This window comes from Phalacrocorax aristotelis, chromosome Z (genome assembly GCF_949628215.1).
Source record: "Phalacrocorax aristotelis chromosome Z, bGulAri2.1, whole genome shotgun sequence".
NCBI lineage: Eukaryota > Metazoa > Chordata > Aves > Suliformes > Phalacrocoracidae > Phalacrocorax > Phalacrocorax aristotelis.
In genome coordinates this window covers 11,143,751-11,158,468 of record NC_134311.1, presented here as the reverse complement: position 1 = coordinate 11,158,468, position 14,718 = coordinate 11,143,751, and the positions used below count along the sequence as shown (strand labels likewise).

Genomic DNA, 14,718 nt, shown 5'->3' with positions numbered 1-14,718 from the left:
TGTTCAGGCTAGTATTTTTGACAGAGTCCTGAAGATGAAACCTGACATGGAAGAAGATAAGGGTGATACAGAAGGATAAAGAAGCTTAAACCTGAGCACTCCAAATAGGTGAAGGTTGGATTTTGAGCTTGACTAACACGATAGGAGACTACAAGGTGTTAGAGTCAAGAAGGGAACTGATAATTAATTACATGTACATGGTTGGACATTAAGATTGAATTGAGCACAAGTCAGAGTAGTAATGGAGGGGGCTAAAACAATCCTCACGTGAAAGGCAATTTTTGGTTACTGTAGTAGCTGTTTAACAGATCAATGTAGTATTCTCAATACTGTAATGATTATAATTAAAATAATTAGGAAACTAAGACAACAACTCTATCTGAAATAATCTTTAACCTTTTTAGTTAAATATTATAAATTTATCATATTTCTCTGTGCATGAAATGTAGGCAGAACTGGTACCTGAGCTGCAGCAACTATTAACTGAGGAGTCTGCTCAGAAAGTCATTGTTACACAGCGTAAACTGGTTGAAGACTAAGACATCCCTGAGGAAGGGCTTTTGCCCTTTAGCATCTTTCAGAGTTGTTGTGGGAATTATCAGAGAAGCAAACATAAAAATACAAACTGTAAATGTGAGGTAAGCTTATTTTGTGCAGTGAACTACTTGGCAGTATGAGCTGTGAATGAGCAGAAATTTATGTATCTGTCCCATCTACCTTTGCCCAGGGACAGAACAGTATCTACTCATGACTTCCTCTAGTGAGCACCCCACATTTCACTATATTAGAGACTCAAAGAGAACTTTGCAGTATTGGCGCTTTCCCTTAGCATATTCCTAATTAAAGAAGATATCTTTTAGGATAAAAATAAGGGACTTGTTTAGTAAATGTGGAGCACGGATGGGAGATAGCTCCATCATGAGCAGGAAGAGTAGGGACTGAAATTTTAAAAGGGCTGAGATAAGACCTGATTTAACATTTTGTGAAATCATTTACAAAGAACACATTTAAAATGCAAATGCATTTTTCCTCTAACACTGAACAAACTAGAAAGGACACATTTAATATGGTTGCTGTCCGTTTTGGCATTACTAAGAAAAATTCTAAGTGTATTTTTTTTCTTCCCACAGTCTCCCCAACCAAGGGCCAGCAACAGTAAAAGTGTATAGTTGAGGTTTAATACCACTTTTGTTGAGTGTGCAAGCTCCATATCGTAACATATTTTATTAGATATTTCACTTAATACAAGACTTCTGTTACACAGATTCATGCTCTCTCTGTCTGGCTGCCACACTGATATCCTGTTGAGTACCTGCTGCAATTTATAACATTATTCATATTTTTATTGGAACTCATTTAGTTTTATCCAGAAGCTCTTTTCAAAATGCCTGTAATACACAAAAAACCACTTTATCAACAGATAGTCTATTGCTCTGCAGATGTGAGTTTCAAGAAGCACCCTTATGGTGTAAGAATGTAATCTATTAGAGTGATAAAGGTTTCAGGAAGAAACAATAAAAAAAAGGTTTTTTATTAAATGTCTAAGGATCCAGTAGCATGTGTCCCATTACCAATAAAGGCTCCATTTTTTTGGAGATACCTTTACTGTTTTGTTTTCTACTCTCCAGAAATAGAAATCCCAATAACTGATGCATTAATCCCATGGACAATTTTCTTGAAGCTTTCTTGTTTCTAACAAGATTATTGTCATATCAAATAGCAACTAGCTTTTCAGAATAGGAACTCACAGGTAAGGAGCCACTGTATTTCTGAACTGAGGAATAATAAAAATACAGCTGGCAGTGAGTAAAAAGCTGATTTACTGCTTATAGGAAATCTTGCTTGTTGAACTCTTTTTAAACATTAGGTTGGATCCTTCACTTGTACTCAAAAAAATCATGGTTCATGGCACCCAGCACCTGCAAGCCATCTGATTCTACTGTTAAAAATCCAGTGGGTGCCTACATGTGGTCAATTTAATAAAATAGTTTTCAAACCCACTGCCCTTAGGATCTTCAGTTCATCTTGTTCAAGTCATAACTTCGTTCTGCATTTCTGTAGAGGCAGCACGTTGTACTTTCAGCTGAAATGTATACATGTGCACAACATCCTTTCAGAAAGTGTGCCACCTATATTTAATGCAATGAACGTGATCTTTTCTGTTAGGTGAAAAGGTGCTCCTTTTAATCCATACATTTTGACAAATCAATTAAGACATTTATTTTCAGCTGCTGGTAAGATGGGATGTCAAGCAGCAGATACATGCAGGTCTGTTAACTAGTTAATAGCTTAATAGTAGATCTACTGGTGATAGCTGCTGTTTCTGCAGGTGCCATCTTATTTTCTCTGTGGCACACAATTAAAATCAAGCCTTACCATTGTTTGATTATACTGAGAAAGTATGTTCATCTATAAATAGTCCCTCTGAAATGAATAGGTGCTGTTTAGTGAGTAAGACAGCAGATCAACATTTCCAGTTGTGATACAACATATCTCAGCATAAAAAAGAAAATCCTCAAAATTTCAAAAATTGGCTTCTGATTCAAGTGCTTATCCTATCTTCAGCCATTTTGTCACATTGGTCAATGGTAAGATATTTCTGACTTTTCAGCTGGGAAGACACCTAAATTACTTAACAAAAATGTTACTGTCACCATGAGAATTTCTTTATTTGCTCAGACCAGAAGTCAAGCTCAACAGTAGTCTGTTTCCAGTATTGGTAAGGGAAAATTAGGATGCACGTGTAAAGTGAGCAACCTCTTGGTAAACCGTCCTAGGTTTCAGGACTGACAGTTAGAGTACCTGAGCTGAATATCACCACTACGTTTAATAAATGCAGTTTTAATAGTCATAAGCATAGTTAAAAGAATATGGTGCCTGTGTTTGATCCTTGTTCAGAAACAGTTATCTTAGTTCTTAACTGGTCATGTCTTTACATCTTTATGGAAAAATCTGAAATATGATTTGCTACTGAGGATCTGTGCTGTTACGTTTTCCTCTCCAAAAAGAAAAACAGAAAGTTCTTGTAGTACCAGTATATAGTTTCATTCACTTAAGATACCCAAAACTCTATTCTATCTCATGTATGAAATCTGAGCTATACTACTACACATATTTTGGGAACAATAGATTACACATAATTTTAAAAAATTGTAGTCTATACTACTACTGTCTCTTGACTCTGCTGCCTGTTTTTTGACTCTGAGTTCTTCTTTGCTTTTATTACATTACTTTCTGATCATACCGTGGCTCTTCTCTCTGTCTGCTAAATTCCAGTCACGTATTAGGAAAAGATTTGGAGCTTTTTCTGTTTGCAAGTCTTGTAGTAAGAGTATCCAGGAACAAATGAGTATTAATTGTCCTCAGACACATGTAAACTGGAAATTAGATATCTAATATAATAAAAGCATGGATCTGGAACAGTGTTTCCGTTAGTCCCATTTGCCTGGAGATATGTAAGTTGATATTTAGATAGGCCGTACAGTATGGTTGCCCAGTCATGAGTACTGGGGGAAATTCCTTCTGGTACTATGTCTGTTAGTCCACTGGGAAAATATGACGCCAGACAGTTTGCATCTTCAGATAGGTGTTTTAATGAAACAGCTGGGAGGGGTTTCTACACTGAAGCTTTTCTTTAGAGGGAATCTATTCTGAGAAAATGTCTCAAATTCCAATGTTTGTGAAAGTGATTGTAGAAAAATAAAAACAAATAATACAGAAGAAGTTATATTAATGGACTTACAAAGTTATTGAAACAGAAGACTGCTGAACTATGTATCACAGTAATAAATGAGCAGTGGAGTAACAAGTCAGTCATACTTGGCACTACAGCATCAGATCTATCATTCATACAGTCATAAACTATACAGAAAAGGAAGATGGCCTTTCACAGTCTAAGTTTGATTATACAAATGGCACAGGGTAGGTGGAAGAGTGTTGTAATTGTCAAGTAAAATGTATTTGAAGAAACATCTATCCTTCTGCGTAAGCAGTCATGGTTTCTAAATTAGATACTACCCAAAGCAAAGACCTTTCACACATTAGCTCTGATTATTATCAGTGTTTCTACTTTGCTTGTTTAATTTCATTTTTTTCCATTATTTCTACTAAAATTTGACTGCCACATTTCTGAGGCTTCACTCTACATTGCATTTTCAGTAGTAAAGCAGTAGGGAACAGTATAAAGCATCTGCTTTTAGAAAGACTATACCTTTGTGAAAACACTGGCAGTCTTCAGGACTGTGTGTGTCAGGGGAGGGCTGGGGGAGTTTCTGATTTCCTTTTAGTGGCAAGTATACAATGAAAGCATAACATAGAAGTTGTACAAACTGGACTTCTGTTTCTTGTGAATCCTTGCTACACTGTGCTTCCATGATATATCTAAATTTTTTGAACTATTCTTTACTTTGAGACCAGCCCTTTTTGCTTAGATACTGGCCCAAGATCAGGGAATGAAGGAAGAGTTGTTCTACAGTCTTGACTAGGATTATCCTCAGTAAAGAACTATAACTCAAAGTCTCTATTTTCTCTGTTTCTTCCCCTTTCCCAGTGAGGCAGTAGTTTATGATTGATCCTACTCCAATGCGAATAAATGTGGAATGAAGCCAGAACTAAGTTTAATTCATCTTGTCCCTGATTTTTCAGTATGAAAGAACACAGGATGCTAAGTAGACATTTATGTTCAGCAGATCAAGTTTAAATCGTTTCTGATAAGTAGCCTTGTATGCATAGGCCAGAAGTTCAGTTGTTGAATCTTTTGAGGTGTGTAAATATTTCAGGAAGAAATAGCAAAGGTCTTGACTGCCTCACTCCCAAGTCCTTAAAAACAAGTGCAAGAGTTTAAATGCATCCAGTTTGTGTTCATTTCTGTTCAGTTCTGACTCTGGGCACGTGAAATTATTTTTTTCCCTTCTTCCGAAGCTTTAAAATATAATTCTTTTAATTTATAAATAAACAAGATATTTTCTTACCTGAAGATTCCAGTTGACTTTCAGGACTAAAAAAAGTTGAAGCCTTAAGTTGGTACGTAAGGCCATAATTGTTTAGGTATGCCAGGAAATTGAAAGCAGCCAAATATTCAAGGAAAAGTCAGTTTCAGTCCTGTCAGAAAATGTGATTTAATTACAAAGATTTGTACTGAGAAACTAGAGTGGCTCAGAAAATAGGTTGCACATCTCACAAGACAGGACTGAAATATTTAGTATTTCCACTGAGGAGCTTATATGGTCTTTTGACATAATCCTGAGTTTACAAAGAAAATCTGAAATGTCTTAAAGACCAGTAAAACACATGTCTTCAAAGTCCCAGGTGGTTCTCAGTAATTAATAAAAAAAAATAGTTACATAACATAAATGGATGTCTTTCTTGCTATATCCTTTTCTTTTATCTCTCAAATAGAGGAGTTGTACTGTCTTAAACCCAAAGAGGAAGTCCATTACCACTCTCTCAGTGATAATTCACACCGGAAGCATTCTTGCACACATTCTCGTTGAACCTCTTTCTTCCTGCTCTCAACTTTGATGTGTTTGGGTTAAAAGTGAAGCCTTTGAAGGGGTCTTATTGTAATTTGCGCTGGATTAAGGTGATATAAAATTAAATTAGTAGTCATAAATTTGCCAATAAGTCTGCTGGGATATTTCAAGAATAAATCAATATAACTTCATCGTACTCCTCTGCTGAGGACTAGGACAGATCCAAGATGCTGCCCATTACCTCCAATGGTAGGTAGCAATGCTATCCTGTCACCTACACCAAACAGAGAATATATCTGTGCTGAACTCCACCTGTTCCTGAGTTTCCTGTGAAGCATATAAAAACTGGGGGATATATTTTTTTCCTTTTTTTAGGTATGTAGGTAGTTAATATTTGCCTCTTGGGGTCACCTTGAATGCCTCTTCGTGTTCATTAATAGCTGAATTTAGCCTATATTCCTTGGTTTTTGTAAAGAATTCTACAAAGTATTTCACAATTCAAGTGGGTATTATAGCCTTCCTCAGTAACATGCTGTGTGTATATAATGCAGGTTAATATTAGAGTACCACTTAGCAATGAGCATCACACAATGTAATTCCTCATAATACATTAGCAGGAAAATTGTTTAAAATAGTGCATTCTGAAAATAAAGTAGTCCATTGAACAGTGTCGAAATTGTCTAGTGTTCCTTATTTATAACAGCAGTAGAACATTCTCTAAAACTAGTAATGAAACAACACGGAAATTATTCTCTTAGCCTTCATACCTTTTAAGTAGGTATTATTAAAAGTAGCTACCCTTAGAAAACATCAGATTATTCATTGACCTTGCAAGTATTTTTCGTTATAATAAGGAAGAAGTGGCTATTTTGCTGGCTTTAAAAATAGTTTGCAGGAAAAGCTTTTCTGCCACATAAATTTGGACTGGGGCAAATTTTAACTGAGTCACTGTATCCAGATATAGAAGAAGTAATATCTAAAAATGGATGGATATTCAAAACATTTCATGTACTGAATTGCAAGATTATGACTGTTGCCTCTTCCTCCTTCATGTTTGAAACTGCATTAAATTATAGATAACAGTAAAGTAAGAGAAAAGCATATAAGACAATTAATTCCTGAGAAGTAATTCAAACCAGATAAATTGGGGTTAAGTTGCCCTTATAAATTTGTACAAATTGTGTGGAATTACTAAAATGATTGCTCTCATTTTACTTTTTAAATTAAATACATCACGGAAACATGTTTTTCAATACTTAGCTGAACCAATCCTTGGTCTGAATTCAGTCCTGACCTTGCACATGAAGTGGGATGTTGGTCAAGAGATCTCCTCAGGTCCTTTCCAACCAGTTATTCTGTGACTTTATGATTATTCACAGAAAAATTAGAAAAGCTTGATACCATTGGTCCACTACTCCATGTCAATCACAATCCTGTGTCTTTAAAAAGCTGCAAGGCAACTGGATGTAAGAAGCAGAGAGTTGTCTCATATAAGCAGTTGTCTTGACTGAAAGCTTAGGGACAGGAAGTCTAGAGCTAGATTTAGTATTAATTGTAGAAAGAAACTTTGGAAGTATATAGGTGAGTTTTGTGATACCTAAGTCAAGCCTCATTTTTTTTTCAACCAGTCTGCAATTTAGAAGTGCACAGGTAAGAACACACCTGCAGAAATATGTAGCATTTCTTATCCTATGTTTATTCACTTTACTCCATGTGTAGATCTCAGTTTGTACAGTTTTCCTGAGATTATGCAAAAAGACTTTTGCAAAACAAAGAAGTCGTTCTCCCTGACTTCTAGCATCTCAAAACAAAAGAGATCCTAACTAATCTAGACCTGTTCAGTTAATGTGATGAGCCAATGGCAAATTTTTCCAGGAAAAAAACCACATCAGCTGAGATCTTCTTAAATTATTTGCCAGAATGGTATTGGGTTTTGGTGACTTATTCCAATTTTGTGAATCCTAGTGCTTCTCAAAACCAAACTGGTAAAGGTGGTTTCAAGTGGAGAATCCAAAACAATTGTTTTATTTTAAAAGAAATTTCTTGAAAATAAGTCATTATTTTCAGGCCAAACCCTAGCCTCGGTAGAAACTATGGAAGCTTATTTTAATTTCCTGAGCCGTGTATCTGGAGCATCAGTATGACTCTTCTTACTTTTAATGTTAAGAATGATACTATAAGTGATTATATAACCAGAAAGAAAAGGATTGTAAGTGAAGAACCACTATGTCACGGAATTCAGCTCTCCAGTGTTGTCAGTTTCCTTTTAATTAAGAAAAAGAAACACCCATGTTTTTAATTTTTTTTAATCAATGCATGAGTGTTATAGTGCTTTTTAAGCTCTTCCCCTTACAAGCCTGCAATAACAGTAAGAAGATTTTGGAAAATAACTAAGATATAAAACACTATCTGAGTGGTGCAGCTGACACACCTGAGAGACAGGATGCCATCCAGAGGGACCTGGACAAGCTTGCGAAGGAGGCCTGTGTGAACCTCATGAGGTTCAACATGGCCAAGTGTAAGGTCCTGCATATGGGTCAAGGCAACCCCCAGTTTTGATACAGGCTGGGGGATGAAGGTCCTGGGTGTACTTGTAGATGAAAGGCTGGACATGAGCCAGCAATGTGCGCTCACAGCCCAGAAACCAAACATATCCTGGGATGCATCAAAAGCAGTGTGAGCAGCAGGTGGAGGGAGGTGGTTCTGCCCCTCTGCTCTGCTCTGGTGAGACCCCACGTGGGGTGCTGCATCCAGCTGTGGAGCCCTCAGCACAGGAATGACATGGAGCTGTTGGAGTAGGTCCAGAGGAGGCCACAAAAATGATCAAATGATCCAAGGGCTGCAGCACCTCTCTGAGGAAGACAGACTGAGAGAGCTGGGGTTGTTCAGCCTGGAGAAGAGAAGGCTGCAGGGAGACCTTACTGTGGCCTTTCAGTACTTAAAGGGGGACTATAAGAAAGATGGAGAAACTTTTTAGAGGGCCTGTTGCAATAGGACAAGAGGTAATGGTTTTAAACTGAAAGAAGGTAGATTCAGACTAGAGATAAGGAAGACATTTTTTTCAGTGAGGGTGGTGAAACACTGGCACAGATTTCCCAGAGAGGTAGTATATGCCCCATCTCTGGAAACATTCAAGGTCAGGTTGGATGGGCTCTAAGCAATCTGTTCATGAAGATGTCCCTGCTGATTGCAGGGGGATTGGACTAGATGACCTTTAAAAGTCCCTTCCAACCCAAACCATTCTCTGATTCTAAAATCTATCCTTACTATTTGCATCAGCGCATGTCAGGGTTTACCTCCTGCCATCTACAAATACAAGAGTTCTAAAGCTTCTATTATTATTTAATAAAATTAATAAAATACAGGGAAACTGAGGAGACATATTATCTAACTTTAGCAGTTTATGCTGAGCGCTTCTTTATGAGTGCTTAAGGTCTGTCTATGATGTGCTATGTACTCAGTCTCAAAATGTAAAAATAATGAAAGGAGAACATGTTCTATTACATTGATACATTGAAAGACATCTGACCCAGCTAGTCAAGTTACTTGATCTAAAGATTTTAATGTCATTGCTTTATTTTATTTTATTTTATTTTATTTTATTTTAGTTTAGTTTAGTTTAGTTTAGTTTAGTTTAGTTTAGTTTAATTTAGTTTAGTTTGGTTTGGTTTGGTTTGGTTTGGTTTGGTTTGGTTTGGTTTGGTTTGGTTTGGTTTGGTTTGTTTGGGTTTGATTTTTTTATGGTTTGTTTGGTTTTTTTTAATAAGGTTGATATGAAGATAAACAGTCTGGAGGAGGGAAATAGTAGAAGACTATCACCACGAGTGTGAGCAATGAGAAGTTTCAACTTGGTAAGTTTCCCTTCAGTGGTCTCATTTGTGTTTGTAATAACATCTCAGCTGCTGTATTCTTGATGTGGTATTTCTGTGTTAAGTGTCATAAACTTTGCCTTCTGTGTTAACAAAACATGAATACTCAGTATCTCACTATCTCCTTCAGATGAGGTTTTGTCATGGATCCAAGTATTTTCAGTCCCCAGCCAATTCAGTTAGCACAGAAAATTATTTTATAATCCTTTAAGTATGTACACAATGCTTCCAAATTTTGCCCACTCTTGTCAGGAGTAGATGTTGCAATGTCAAGAATTTGATGAGCTGAAGGTCAGTTTTTGAAATGTTGTTTTCTGTTGATTTTTTTTTTTTTTAAATCTAGAAAAACACTCATGAATTTTAAAAATATCATTCTAGAAGTTCAAATTATATTTTTAAAGCAATTACTTATTCCAGCCTTATTCTGCGAAATATTTGCTTCAGGTGAGTTGTCCTTTTATGAAGAATCTTTCTGTGATTGTTTTTTTTCCTCCCTGGAAGAAAATCAGTGCAGTTTTAGCCGCATTATCTTGTTTGGGAGGAAGAGTAGTTAGAAACATTTAGGGACAATAGTCTCTACGCCCCCAGAGGGAGTGGAACTACCCCTGCTATTTTTTATACACTAGTATATCAATGACACACACAACCTTCGGCTAATAAAGTGCTGGGAACCGGTAAGGCAGTTTTAGAAATTCAAAAAGAATTCAGATGAGCTGCAGCATTTAATAGACCAACATGCTCAGATTTATAACCTGAAAATACAAAAAAACCCTGATATCAGAGACCTGGTATAGTTTGACTATTCATCAGTAGTGCTTTACCATTGCACTGACTTTGAAAGTATATCAGATAATAGTGAAATGAGAAAAACCCTTCAAAAAATGAAGTTCACTGACTGTCTTGTGATCACTGGTAGGTGGCAGAGATATCAAGAATGTTAATAGAGAAACACAAAGCCTATGGCTTTATCCCTGAGGAAGGATTTTTTTTTTTTATATGATATGAACATACTTGGACTGTTCAACTCTCCAAGCTGAATAGTAAGTCCTCTAATATTGTAATGCCCATGCTGACTCAAACCTACGTCCTGTCCTTTAAACCCAGTCACTGTCACTTTCATTTTTTAAGCACCCTGAATCTTTCCTTGCTGAGTCCCCAGAATCACACTTCCACTACATACAGGCATTTATAATTTGTCTCTTTCTTATAAATTTCTGAGCAAGATACTAATTCTGGGAATTAGCAGGTATTCAGTTCTTGCACGTAACAAAGAAGTTATTTTTTGCTTGAATGCATTTGCCTTGGTCTGTTTCTGCAGGTTTGTGAATGCTTTTTGATCCAGAGTTTAGATGTGCCCTGGGACTTGGGATTTTCTTGCCTTCATATCACCACTTCTTAGTCACGTTTTAGGCAGTAACAAAATAGGGTGTTTTCCCTTCAATGTGTTTGAATTACCAACTCTTCAGTCCTTCCTGAAGCTTCTTACTCTCCAGAAAGTGAAAACACATCTAGATTATATCTTTGGAGAAGGAGGAAACACTTGCAGAGGAGATAATTTTGCATACACTTACCTGTATACTTCACTTTAGGGTACTTCTAGAGTGTACTTTTCAGAATTATTTTTAAGACAGTTTTAAATATTTTAATCTTGAATTGTTTTAGTCTTCTGAAAACTTTGTGTCTTCTCCAGTTAGATGAAATGAGTGCATTGATGATTGAAAATAACAGGATAGCAATCTTGACGTAGTTGACTTATTCTTTGGTTCCCATTAACTATAGCAAGATTTTTGGTTGGTTGGTTGGTTTTTGTCGATGAGGGTGATCAGATCCTGGAGCATATTGCCCAGAGAGACTATTAGATCTCTGTCCTTGGAGGTGTTCAAGAGTAAATTGGGCATGGTCCTGAGCAGCTTGATCTGATTAGACCTGTTTCTAGAGGAGGGTTGTACTAGAAGACCTCCAAAGGCTCCTTCCTTTTAAAATTATTATGTGGATTTGTGATTATATGGATAGCATTGTTCCCAAGTAGGAGGGAAGTCCTATCAATTATTTACCTTAATTTCACTAACGACTTCAAGGAATTAGTTATGGAATTTTTACTAAACTGACATGAAATATGTCTTCTCTTCCTATTTCTTGTACACACATTAGAATACTAAAACCTTGGTGATTCTGAACAAGGTGCAGATATTGGATAGACAAATGTTCTTCCATTAAATGTTTTAGAATATTTTAAAGGCCAGCATTTCCTTTAAACTACTGTATACCCTTATTAATGAGAATAAATTACAAATTCCTGGTTACCAACAGGTGCCAGTTGGATCTAACTGGGAATAAAGGTTTTGAGAATAATCAGCTTTTTTTAAGCTTCCAATTTGGAGTAGTTTCTCTGATGGCAGGAGTATCTAGAAATAGAGAGTAGACCACAATAATGCTAAGTCTGCCATCTGTATTTATTAATGTTGTGTATGATCTCTTTCTCATGAACTAGTTACTGTGAATTTCCTTATAATACATGTGAAGTGATGTCATTCCACCAAGTAAGCAATAAATGTTTCATTCACACGTAAGAGCAGCAAAACCAAGCACTTAGTAGGCTTCATTTTATTAAAAGGTGATGGGGTGAGACTCAACTGTAAAAACTACTGAGGTGAAAGAAACAGGACTTGTAATAGCTGATACCTTTGTCTTACCTTTGGAACAAGAAGCAAGGAAGAGAACAGGGCAGGGGCAGGTAAACACGAGACAGGGAAGAGCTTTCATCCTGAGTGTGAGAAACAGGCTCAGGAAGCTCCCAAGCCTAAGTAACACTGAAATGGAGATGTCAGCTAAATTGTCTGAAATCATGGATCGGCTAAGAAAAAACACTTTCTAAAACATAATTTCTCTGATTATTGTTCAGAACTCTTTCCAAATTTGTAGTTAAGAAAGGAATCCTTTATTTCACAAAACTGAAGCTTCTATTATCCTTAAGACAGGATAGTGTTTCAAGTTTGTTAACATGATTGTGACAAATCAGAATTAAGTAAGGAATTCATGTATAGGCACCTGAAACAAGTAAAGGAATATCAGGAATTGGTCTGCGAACCCAAACAATCTGTAAAAATGCTTTTCAGTAATGATTTTTTCAATCACTAGAATAAGAGGAGAAGTTTCCGTGGTTGGTTTTTGTTCCGTGCCACTTTGAGAAGAGCAGGCAATAAATAAGCAGACCATGATGTTATACGTTTTCACAGCTAAGATGTGTGTTTTCAAAACAATAAAAGAGAAAAAAAAAAAAAGAAAAAGGGATGAGCAGGCAGATGAGTCTTCTCTGGAAACTGCCAAAGAGGCTGGTGGCCTTCAGCATGTTTTGAACAGAAGATGAGACCAGTTTAGGTAAAAGTAGATATCTCCTTTTCTTTAGTAATGTGCAATTAATATTTCTAAACCCTATTGCCCATGGTGCTGGAATCAAGCCTGTATTGAAGTTTTTGTACCTTGCTTCAGGAGTGCAGCAGGAGTTATAATGTGACATGGATGTTTGAATTGTGTCACCATTTTCATAGCTCTACTGGTTTATTCAGTTCACTGAGGCAGAATTTTAACCAAAGTACATACAGTATATTACACTGCACTAACGACAACAAACTGCATGTAATGTGAATTGTTATTTATCTGGTTCTCAGAACAATACAATTTAACTGCAGCACTGTTAATAGTAAGACTCAAAGCATTGATAGTGCAAGATGATAGGTTATTGGCCACATACGCAGAAGAGCTTTCCAGTTTAAATCAACAGTAGTCTGTACCCATTACTGATGTTTGTAGTGAGGAAACTGTTTTACACAAGCTCGCGCAAACATTTAAGAGGAAGACAAGGTCGGGTTCTGAATGATCTAGAAGCTAGGTTTCTCCCTTAAAGAAAAAAAAATTGAAGTATTCACATCTAGATAGATCTGACTATGTGAACAAGGAACAAAAAATATTGGGGAAAAGTTATGGCAATGACTTGAAGGTGAATAGACTTTTCTGTAAAATTTTCAGTTCACCAAGTTGGGAACCCTAATAGCTTATATTTTCTCTACAGGGTATGAAAATACCCTGCATATTTTTGAATTGTTTTTAGAAAAGAAGGTAGTTGCAGTTAACTTCATGAGCATGCAACACTGCCAACCAAACAAAACCAAAACACCTACAAAATTAAAGATTCAGTTGATAGTATGGACAGTTGTGCTATAAAAACTTTTAATTTGAAACTGAAATAATAGTAAAAAATAAAATAATGGTAAAGAAAAAGGGATAGGTAGAAGAAATATAACAATATTAAAGACTTGACTTAGTTTTGGTAAGGGACAAAGAAGTAATTAAGAGATTCTCTCTTGGGAGATTATCAAGGGACTTAAACTGTGAGGAAGAGTAGTTCAGCTTTGAGAAGACCACATGCAGTTAGGGAGTAGGGTTTTACACACTGTAGCTGTTAAAAAGGGAGCAGTTGGTTAGCTACTAGAAATCTTAAACAAATTTTGGATCTAGATATTTGAAAATCTTTTGACACACTGGCTATACTCCTTTGGGAAGTCTGAAGTTGAGCTGAAAACTGAACTACAAACTTCTGAGACTCCCTCTTATTTCTGTTTCAGGCTGGTTCTCACTGTCATCTTTACCAAAGACAGCTTATAGTAACTGTTGTGTAACTTTAAAACTTACCAGTATAGTTACTTTAGTTTACAGCCGTACTTGTTGTTTTACCTACAGGAAACCAAGAAAGACTTTATGGATGTAATATCTTCATTTCGAAGAGCAGAATAATAGAGTACTGTCTTAATGTCATAGGTACAATGATCAAAGCAATAATTCATCTTTGGTATAGTTTGCCAGGAGTCAAAGCAATCCCATCAGAGAGAAATCTGGCCAATTACTGGTTAAAGGAAACACAGAGTAATTTGATTAAAGAGCTATCCCACACCCCAAAAGTGATTAATTACTAAAAAAGTACTAATCTTAAAAGCACTGCTGCCATTAAGTCATGGAACATGTAGAAAGTATTACTAATGACCATTTAAGCCCTTATTTTTAGCTACCTTAAAATACTGTCTAATTTCTGTCACTTATCTTCTCAGTTCCTGCCTGTATGAATAACCGTTAACTTTTTTCCTGACCTTGATCTTCTTTTGGTATTTCTGAAACATCTGTCATGTAATAATTAATTCATTTGCATCCATAACTGTGCTTTATAGTCATTAGGTTTTTTGCTGTCAATGTGTTTTTAAGCATGCTAATTGGAATGAGAAAGAAAAGGTGATCTAAGGAAACTGTATCAATAAACACTATATTATTTATTTTTGTAGTGTAAAAATTACTATGAGTTTCAAGACCAACATTTCAAATGTATTCTA

The 14,718-nt window shown here is 36.1% G+C and overlaps 1 protein-coding gene across 1 annotated transcript in view; it reads left to right on the top strand.

The window, feature by feature from the left end:
- Nucleotides 1-14,718, top strand: part of LINGO2 (leucine rich repeat and Ig domain containing 2) — a 539,216-nt gene that overhangs the window by 294,299 nt on the left and 230,199 nt on the right. Inside the window, exon 3 of the mRNA XM_075078781.1 lies at nt 9,239-9,322. The gene's annotated coding sequence lies outside the window, so the exon portion shown is untranslated. The remainder of the gene's footprint in view (nt 1-9,238; nt 9,323-14,718) is intronic.